The sequence below is a fragment of the Coregonus clupeaformis genome, chromosome 24, assembly GCF_020615455.1.
Source record: "Coregonus clupeaformis isolate EN_2021a chromosome 24, ASM2061545v1, whole genome shotgun sequence".
Lineage (NCBI taxonomy): Eukaryota > Metazoa > Chordata > Actinopteri > Salmoniformes > Salmonidae > Coregonus > Coregonus clupeaformis.
The window spans coordinates 33,551,271-33,562,070 of record NC_059215.1 but is presented as its reverse complement, the minus strand read 5'-3'; positions in this window follow the sequence as shown (position 1 = coordinate 33,562,070).

Sequence of the window (10,800 nt, the reverse complement as noted above, 5' to 3'; positions counted from 1 at the left end):
TTGGATAACTCCATCGGCGACATTTCAAGCTAGATGTGGAGTGAGCTTACAGTACGTTCTTAACTCCTTTACACATACCCTTTTTACACTACTGAGCCGAGCCAAGCTGAAATGCGTTGGCCTGGTTACGGATCCACCATAGTTGCTTGAACAGCGCTGGAAAGGACAATATAAGAGGAACATATTCAAGCTAGTACAGTCAGCCTTGGCCTGGGAGTTTCCAAGCAAAACAGCTTTCTTCCATGGGCATCAGAGAGCTGAATTAATATGCTGTTAGTTTCTTTCTGATTCAAATTGTAAATAAAGTGCTGTTGATCATGTGGATGCTAACATGTACTCTTGCTTCACAAGGCAAATATTGCTTTTACTCACCCCAATTACCTAGGTAACCATGTTTTATTGATAAGGGCCCAGAGTCAATATCATCACATTACTTTCTGCAAGTATGTTTGACATGTTTCTTTCTGTGAGGGTGGGCTTTTGCTTGAGACTATGTCTGCTGTAATTTGACAATGTTCCACATGATATTTCCAACATTTTAGCAACTGTTTGTACTCCTCTGTTTGTACTAGTGTTTCCAATTTATTAGGTGGCAAATATGTTTAACAAATTGCTTTTGGCACTGTCAACAAAGGCTGACATTCTGAAAAGTATCTTCAATATAAACAAAAAGCAATTTACTTTCTATTAGGACCCTTACATGTACAAGTACTTCACAAACTCTTTGTGCAAGAGAGGCTTTGTGCAAGAGAACTACAACTCAGCCAGATCAGGAGTGACCAGAATGGCTTTGGATGGCTGTAGTCCTCTCGTCAGTGGATGTGTGATGATGTGGTCAGTCCCTCTAGCAGAGGGTATGAGAGCTACCTGGCAATACCATTCCTTTTAATGGAGTGCTCGGAGAAGTCGATGCATTTTTTTAACAGCACTGCCACTGAAGTTAAGCAATGTACCACATTACAAGGATCAATACCTTGGGGTCGACCAAGCGCAAAAAAATACATCAACCCTATTTACTGAGTGTATCCTAGTGGCAGCCATTACTCTGGACAGGGAGGGCTAACGTTATATGGAGGGGATGAGATATCGCAGGTGATGATCGATGACAATATGGCCGCCGCCATAATGCCTGATGGAGGGTGATGGTGGGCTTTGGCTCTCTCTTCAGTACCTGTGAAAAATGTGGCAATCGTCTCTCCATCAGAGCCAACTACTATATCCTGCATTGATTGTTTGAGGAGTGCTATTAGAATGATGGAACAGGCAGAGAGAAGGCCATAGGTCTGGATGTGGCGTAGTCAGTCGAAACCAAAATAAGTTCAATAGGCCATTATCAGCCTTAGCCAAGCCTTAAACAAAACAGGAAGTGTTATGTAAGATGAATAGTCACCCATCTCATATAGGCTTGTATGTGAGAGGCCTCACCTCTATTGCTAGTATTCATACGGGCATTATCTACATGGCAAACATATCGAAATGTCAACTCCCTCACTCTCTTTTGAAACCATTGAGCGCATATCATTCTGAGAACCATATGTTTCTTAGAACTTGGTGAGAGCGTGGCTGTCCTATGGTTATTTTGCATACAACCTTCCCACAACTTTCTGGGAATGGTGAAGGATAGTTGCTTGGCTTTGGAACACATTTAAGGAACAAAAAAAACATTATTTTCTTGGTATTTCATTACTTTAACAGAACGTTTCCTAAAATGTCAAACATGGTTACATTTCATTTTTATTTTGGTAATGTTCTAGGAACGTTCTCCAACTGGTTTGACATTGGGAATGTTCTGAAATACATTGAACCAAAATCTAAACGCAACATGTAACAATTTCAAAGATTTTACTAAGTTAAAGTTCATGTATAAGGAAATCCGTCAATGAAATAAATTCATTAGGCCCTAATCTATGGATTTCACATGACTGGGAAAACAGATATGCATCTGTTGGTCACAGATACCTTAAAAAAAAGGTAGGGGCGTGGATCAGAAAACCAGTCAGTATCTGGTGTGACCAACATTTGCCTCATGCAGCGCGACACATCTCCTTCGCATTGATTTGATCAGGCTGTTGATTATGGCCTGTGGAATGTTGTCCCACTCCTCTTCAATGGCTGTGCGAAGTTGCTGGATATTGGCGAGAACTGGAACACGCTGTCGTACACGTCAATCCAGAGCATCCAAAACATGCTCAATGTCTGGTGAGTGTGCAGGCCATTTCAGCTTCCAGGAATCCTTGCGACATGGGGCTGTGCATTATCATGCTAAAAACATGAGGTGAAGGCGGCAGATGAATGGCACGACAATGGGCCTCAGGATCTCGTCATGGTATCTCTTTGCTTTCAAATTACCATTGATAAAATGCAATTGTGTTCATTGTCCGTAGCTTATGCCTGCCCACACCATAACCCCACCACCACCATGGAGCACTCTGTTCACAACGTTGACATCAGCAAACCGCTCACCCACACGACACCATACAGGCTGTCTGCCATCTGCCCGGTATAGTTGAAACTGGGATTCATCCGTGAAGAACACACTTCTCCAGTGTGCCAGTGGCCATCAAAGGTGAGCATTTGCCCACTGAAGTCGTTTACGACGTCGAACTGCAGTCAAGTCACGACCCTGGTGAGGACGTCGAGCAAGCAGATGAGCTTCCCTGAGACAGGTTTCTGACAGTTTGTGCAGAAATTCTTCGGTTGTGCAAACCCACAGTTTCATCAGCTGTCCTGGTGGCTGGTCTCAGACGATCCCGCAGGTGAAGAAGCCGGATGTGGAGGTCCTAAGCTGGCGTGGTTACACGTGGTCTGCGGTCATATGTTCAAGCATGGTGGTGCCCGCATCATTGTTTTAGGATAAAAAGAAACGGAATAGAGCTAAGTGCAGGCAAAATCCTAGAGGGAAAACCTGGTTCAGTCTGCTTTCCAACAGACACTGGCAGACATTTCAGCAGGACATTTCAGCAGGACAATAACCCAAAACACAAGGCCAAATATACACTGGAGTTGCTTACCAAGATGACATTGAATGTTCCTGAGTGGCCTAGTTACAGTTTGGACTTAAATCGGCTTGAAAATCTATGGCAAGACTTGAAAATGGCTGTCTAGCAATGATCAACAACCAACTTGACAGAGCTTGAAGAATGCTTTTAATAATAATGTGCAAATATTGTACAATCCAGGTGTGCAAAGCTCTTAGATACTTACCCAGAAAGACTCACAGATGTAATCGCTGCTAAAGGTGATTCTAACATGTATTGACTCAGGGGTGTTAATACCTATGTAAATGATATTTTTCTGTATTTCATTTTCAATAAATGTGCAACAATTTCTAAAAACATCTTTTCACTTTGTCATTATGGAGTATTGTGTGTAGATAGGTGAGAAAAAAACATCCACTTAATCCATTTTGAGTTCAGGCTGTAACACAACAAAATGTGGAATAAGTCAAGGGGTATGAATACTTTCTGAAGGCACTGTATATTTCAACAAAACTCTCTCTACCCACTAGCTTGTTGAGTGTGTTCAGATGGCCACACCTGATCTTAATGAATGATTGTTTCCTTTAAAATGGAGTCTGTTTGAATAGAGAAAAATGAACAGCTTTATCTGAGTTTAAGAAATATGGCATGCTATCTCTATCCTTCAGGCGCGGTGGACTAATTCCATGGATAGAGAACAGGGTTTGCATGATTAACGCCTAAGCAAATCCATTTCCATGTGTCCTATCTGTGTTTGGAGTTCAAAACAGTTAACCCAAACTAAGATAGCAGTGTTATTAAAAGTTTTATTGAAACATTTTCTCAGAACTGTATTTAATTACCCATCAAAATCCATCAGTTTAAGCTATCCTTTGCATGAGCTGCGTCTCAATCCACCGCATCCGCCTATGTCGGCCTTCTGCACCTGCGGTGGAAGGTGGCCGAGCTACAGCGGCGTTTGTCAGACCATGAGACAATCCGAAAAACTAAAACCTCTGTAGCGTCCGAACGGTTTAGCAAACTAATATGACCACTCTATGGAAAGATGAGACTCTCACGAACACGATGGTGTTCTCTGTTTTGCTCTACGACCCCCCACAAGCCCCACGGGACTCGTCTGAAGTCGGTAACGCTGTCTGTAGTGTCCGAACCATTTGGGCTACACACTAATATGACCCCACTATGGAAAGGGGAGAGTCTCACGAACACGATTATAAATTTTACTCTACAACCACCACACGGGACTCGTCTGAAGGTAATCCATACAAATGAATGGAAGTATGGAGGTAGTATTGCGCCAACAAAAATAAGGGGTTAAATATGTGTCAAAAATATATATACAGTACCAGTCAAAGGTTTGGACACACCTACTCATTCAAGGGTTTTTCTTTATTTTTACTATTTTCTACATTGTAGAATAATAGTGAAGACATCAAAATATGAAATAACACATATGGAATCATGTAGTAGCCAAAAAAGTGTTAAACAATTCAAATTCAAATAGCCACGCTTTGCCTTGATGACAGCTTTGCACACTGTTGGAATTCTCTCAACCAGCTTCACCTGGAATGCTATTCAAACAGTCTTGAAGGAGTTCCCACATATGCTGAGCACTTGTTGGCTGCTTTTCCTTCACTCTGCCGTCCGACTCATCCCAAACCATCTCAGTTGGGTTGAGGTCAGAGGATTGTGGAGGCCAGGTCATCTGATGCAGCACTCCATCACTCTCCTGTGTTGGGTCATTGTCCTGTTGAAAAACAAATGATAGTCCCACTAAGCCCAAACCAGATGGGATGGCATATCTCTGCAGAATGCTGTGGTAGCCATGCTGGTTAAGTGTGCCTTGAATTCTAAATAAATCACAGACAGTGTCACCAGCAAAGCACCCCCACACCATAACACCTCCTTCTCCATGCTTTACGGTGGGAACTACACATGCGGAGATAATCCGTTCACCCACACTGTGTCTCACAAAGACACGGCAGTTGGAACCAAAAATCTCCAATTTGGACTCCAGACGAAACGACAAATTTCCACCTGTCTAATGTCCATTGCTCGTGTTTCTTGGCCCAAGCAGGTCTCTTCTTATTATTTCTGTCCTTTAGTATTGGTTTCTTTGCAGCAATTCGACCATGAAGGCCTGATTCAAACAGTCCCCTCTGAACAGTTGATGTTGAGATGTGTCTGTGACTTGAACTCTGTGAAGGATTTATTTGGGCTGCAATTTCTTGAAGAAACTTTAAAAGTTCTTGAAATGTTCCAGATTGACTGACCTTCATGTCTTAAAGTAATGATGGACAACTTATTTGAGCTGTTCTTGCTATAATATGGACTTGGTCTTTTACCAAATAGGGCTATCTTCTGTATACCCCCCCTACCTTGTCACAACACAACTGATTGGCTCAAATGCATTAAGAATGAAAGAAATTCCACAAATTAACTTTTAAGAAGGCACACCTGTTAATTGAAATGCATTCCAGGTGACTACCTCATGAAGCTGGTTGAGAAAATGTCAAGAGTGTGCACAGCTGTCATCAAGGCAAAGGGTGGCTGAAGAATCTCAAATATAAAATATATTTTGATTTGTTTAACACTTCTTTGGTTACTACATGATTCCATATGTGTTATTTCATAGTTTTGATGTCTTCACTATTATTCTACAATGTAAAAAATAGTCAAAATTAAAGAAAAACCTTTGAATGAGTAGGTGTGTCCAATCTTTTGACTGGTAGTGTATATATATTTCCTGAGGTTTCTTACATCTCCTAGATATAGGACAGACACTTCAAAACATTATTCCTTTTTATTTATTTTTTGACTCTCTTTTTTACCATTTGGGCTATAGTTCAATATTTTATCAAATAATTTTGATACCTACAGGGGTCCTAAAATTCAAAACCTAATAGCTAAATGATCCATGGTATAACCATCTTTAAACAATTCCATATGTTAGCTTAGTAGACTCCTTTATTAAATATAATTATCTTAGATAAAACATTTTACTGTCTTTTTTGCCATTTATGAATGTGTTGTTCAATGCGTTTCTATAGGCTATAGTAGTAAAGGCCAAATTAAATATTTTATTAAATAATTTTTATACCTAAAGGGGTCCTAAAATTCAACATCTAATATTGATTCAATTAGATTTTTTTACAGCAAGGTACCATTTTATATTCAATACATAATATTTGCCCTCAAGAAAGAAGACACTCAAATTGAAGTCAAAAAACATTTTCCAACTAAAACGTTGGATGATTCTGTGTGGGAGGAGATAAAAAATATACTAGCATCTGCTTGACGTTCGCCACGCAGATCTGTCTGGCATTTCAAAAGATGTTCTATGGGATCAGTGCTGTTGACATCTTTGCGTCATCAATTATGATTTTAATCACAGACAGGCAGACAGACAGACAGACAGACAGGCAGGGTTGTCATATACAGGGAGGACTGAGGACGAGCCTGCTTATAGCGCAGTTTGTTCTCAGTGCTTTATCAGTCAATCTCTGTTATCTTGTATTGGACAGGCAGCGGGAGTAAGAGGATCTGATAGACAGACCTGTTTGTTTTCAAACTGATTATCAGACAATCTGTTTCCTGACTAGTTATCAGACTTTCTGACTGATAGCCAACCAACAACGTTGAATGTGTTATCAGTATATTTTGTGTGTACAGCTAATACTGCCGGTGATACGTTGTGTTATGTTATTGTCAGGGCATTGGAAATTGTGTTTCACCACTTTTGTATGCATTATTCCTGCCGACTCCTTACCAGGTCTCCATTGCGAAAGAGGTTTCAACTCAAGCGATCTACCTATTTAAATAAAGGTTAAATAATAAATATGATTGACAATGAACACTAGAGGTAAAATATTTCATTATATTTATATTGCTGGGTAAGATAGGGTAAAGACAGACAGAAATAGCTGGCTGTTGCCTGAGTAACACAGAGTGCTCTCGCTGGAAAACAAAAATATCTGAGGCCAAATCAGTATGCTGATCACAGTAGCCACACAGTCACCTGATCTGAAAGAAAATAGAATCAACTGTCTGTAGCTGTGTAATGTTTCTCGTTGAAAATACAGAGGTCTTATTTTTGACCAAATCACGTAATGTGTAATGTTTAAGACTGGAAGCTAAAACTGAGGTTGATAGATAAGATAATGTACAATAAACCACTCTTTGTCAACTTCTATGAAGCAGCAAAAACATCAAAACTGGTTGTGTATACCCACATAGCCATTTTGTAACAAAGGTCATTGGAAGGCAGTAACAACAGACATAACGAGATCACACTGGAGAAATAGGCTTTGGTTTAATTTAGGTTTGCAATTGTCTCACTATCTCAAACACCTGGAGGCAATGACTTTGGGAAAACACTTTCCTTGTATATATACACTGACTGTACAAAACAGTGTACCAGTGTACCAGGTGAATCCAGGTGAAAGCTATGATCCCTTATTGATGTCATCTTAAATCAACTTCAATCAGTGTAGATGAAGGGGAGGAGAAAGGTTAAAGAAGGATTTTAAAGCCTTTAGACAATTGAGACATGGATTGTGTATGTGTGCCATTCAAAGGGTGAATGGGCAAGACAAATGATTTACAGGGTATGGTAGTAGGTGCCAGGCGCACCGGTTTGAGTGTGTCATAAACTGCAGCACTGCTGTGTTTTTCATGCTCAACAGTTTCCAGTGTGTATCAAAAATGGTCCACAACCCAAAGGACATCCAGACAACTTGACACAACTGTGGGAAGCATTGGAGTCAACATGGGCCAGCATCCCTGTGGAACTTTTTCGACACCTTGTAGTCCATGTCCCAACAAACTGAGGCTGTTCTGAGGGCAAAAGGGGGTGCAACTCAACATTAGGAAGGTGTTCCTAATATTTTGTACACTCAGTGTACATGCCATTCCAAAGACGCTTTTATCCAAAGTGAAATGTTCATATTAGTGGTCCAAGCCGGTATCAAACCCACGACCCTGCCGTTGTTAGTGCCATGCTATTACCAACTGAGCCACACAGGACCACCTTGTGTTTGTGCTTTACAACAGCTTATCATAATGTCTACATTACATCTGCAACCATGCTTATGGAAGTGTTTGAAAGCGCTACGTCAATTGGCTTCTGTACCAATACTTGGTAAGGTGGTACTGGTATAGCAGTCAGAGAAAGATTAGCCCTGATGTCCATCTCTAATTCTTTCATTAATGCCTGGCTGGCTGGCATGGTTGGAAGCTGAGTATTGATGTCCCACTAATGTACACTGGCGTGGTGTGGGGGTGCCAGGCTAATGGGATCCCAACACCGGATTTGATAGGAAGGGAAGCTTGAACCTGTGCCAAAGGAAGCGAGTGGTACACAAACTAATGGGTGATTATGCTAAAAAATGACCAGCTCATTAGTGAGACCCCCAGAGTGGGACATTGACTCACACACACACACAGAGGGGAAAGAACATGCATACACACACACACACACACACACACACACACACAGGGGAACCCCTGGCAAATCACAAGCTCTGTTCAATTGGCTACTTAACACGTCCAGGGGGGCCCCTTGTAGCTCAGTTGGTAGAGCATGGCGTTTGCAACGCCAGGGTTGTGGGTTCCTTTCCCATGGGGGGCCAGTATGAAAAATGTATGCACTCACTAACTGTAAGTCGCTCTGGATAAGAGCGTCTGCTAAATGACTAATATGTAAATGTTGAATAGGGAGCTAGCCTATCGCTGTGCTGTGCCTTGGATGATACCACTCTATAGAACATTAGAGAGCCTTTGCAAACAACACTTGCAAGCTGGTTCATCTGAACTTAAACAGGGCTAACGATGGCAATTAGACACAAAGTCAAGGCTCAGCTGGAGCATTAGCAATGATTCCCTTGAATCTGGCTGTGAAACCCCTCACTAGCCCCCTAGGTGGTTTACACCATGCCCAATCTCGGTTCACTACCCCAGAACTGACCAGAGGGAGTTGAGGGTTGAAGCCCTTTCCCGCTGGGACGAGTCGATGAACAGTATTTACCAGCATTTTCCCGGCTGACGCCCTCCCATTCCCATTATCTCAATAATGCATGGAGTTTGTGTGGACTGTCTGTAACTCAGGCCCTGCAGTCATTACTGGCAAGTAACATGCTGACTACACCGAGCACTTGTGTGCATCTGCGTGCACCACCGCGCATGTTGATTTTGTCCATCCACACCAGACGCTATCAGGACATACAGGTTGAAATATCAAAACTAACTCTGAACCAACTATATTAATTTGGGGACAGGGCGAAACACATTAAACATTCATGGAAATGTTGCTAGCTAGTTTGCTGTTGCTAGCTAATTTGTCCTGGGATATAAACATTGGGTTGTTATTTGACCTGAAATGCACAAGGTCCTTTTTTTCCAGGATCTTTGAAGAATTTTGACCCATTTTGAGTCACACAAAATCGTATGTTCTCTATGTAACCCTCTCACCACAGGCTCAGATAAATCAATACAATAAATGGACTAACCGGTGCCCCCGCACATTGACTCTGTACCGGTACACCCTGTATATAGCCTCCCTAATGTTATTTTATTTTACTGCTGCTCTTTAATTATTTGCTATTTTATTTTATTTTTTACTTATATATTTTTTACTTAACACTTTTTTTTCTTTTCTTAATAACTGCATTGTTGGTTAAGGGCTTGTAAGTAAGCATTTCACTGTTGTATTCAGCATATGTGGCAAATAAAATTTGATTTGATTTGAGTAAGTATGCTGAAAAGGACACTCTCAGTATATAATAAACCTGGTATGACGTAACTCGTTAGGGAAAAACCAGAGACCAGGGTTCTTACCCACAGATAGAATGTTTATATAGAAAATAATCAATAATGAATGATACGCTTGCATACAATCTGCAATACACATGACACAATACAATTTTAAGACAGCCTAAACCCGGGTGCTAAACTGGAAATGTTTGTTGGCGCCGTTGGAGCTAAAAAAAACATTAGGCTAACCCCACAGTTACTCACGGTTTCTTAGAAACCCCTTGAAACCAACAGTTCCAAGGCCATTGCCTATTTACAATCCAATTGGCAGAAAGTGCCCTTCATGCATCCGAAAAATGAACCCAAGCTAGCTCCCGAAGCGTCTGGAACCTTTGTTAATCCAGCCAAGCAGCAAGCGAATTGAGACGACTCTCTCGCTAAAATATTAAACTATAAATCTTATTTTGTTAAGGTGAGTAAAGTAGAGTGCAGTTAAACCCAATTCAGGGAAAAACCTATTGTTAGTACACAAAATGTCTTCCCACTTCAAAAGAGCATCTCTCTCCCTTTCTTTCTCTCGTCAACAACAACGGAAAAACCCGCGAAGCCCTCTGCACACCACCCATAATCTATCTTGATTGGCCCAAACGATCATACACCCTTCACGTGAACAGAAACTGTCCCAACATATTAAAGTAACAGCACATAATCATTTAATCAACATAGGCCCAACAGCGAAGGCTGTAGTAAAACGTAGAGCTTATGAAAATAAAACAAATCTGATTAAATGTATACAAAGTATACATCCACATATTATTATTATTTAAACATAGTTCAAAATATATGTTTTAACAGGGTATTACACACTCCCCCTACCAAAAATAGGCATGTCCTCATAACAAGTAAACCAAGGTAAAGAACATAATACAGTGGGGGAAAAAAGTATTTAGTCAGCCACCAATTGTGCAAGTTCTCCCACTTAAAAAGATGAGAGAGGCCTGTAATTTTCATCATAGGTACACGTCAACTATGACAGGCAAAATTATTTTAAAAAATCCAGAAAATCACATTG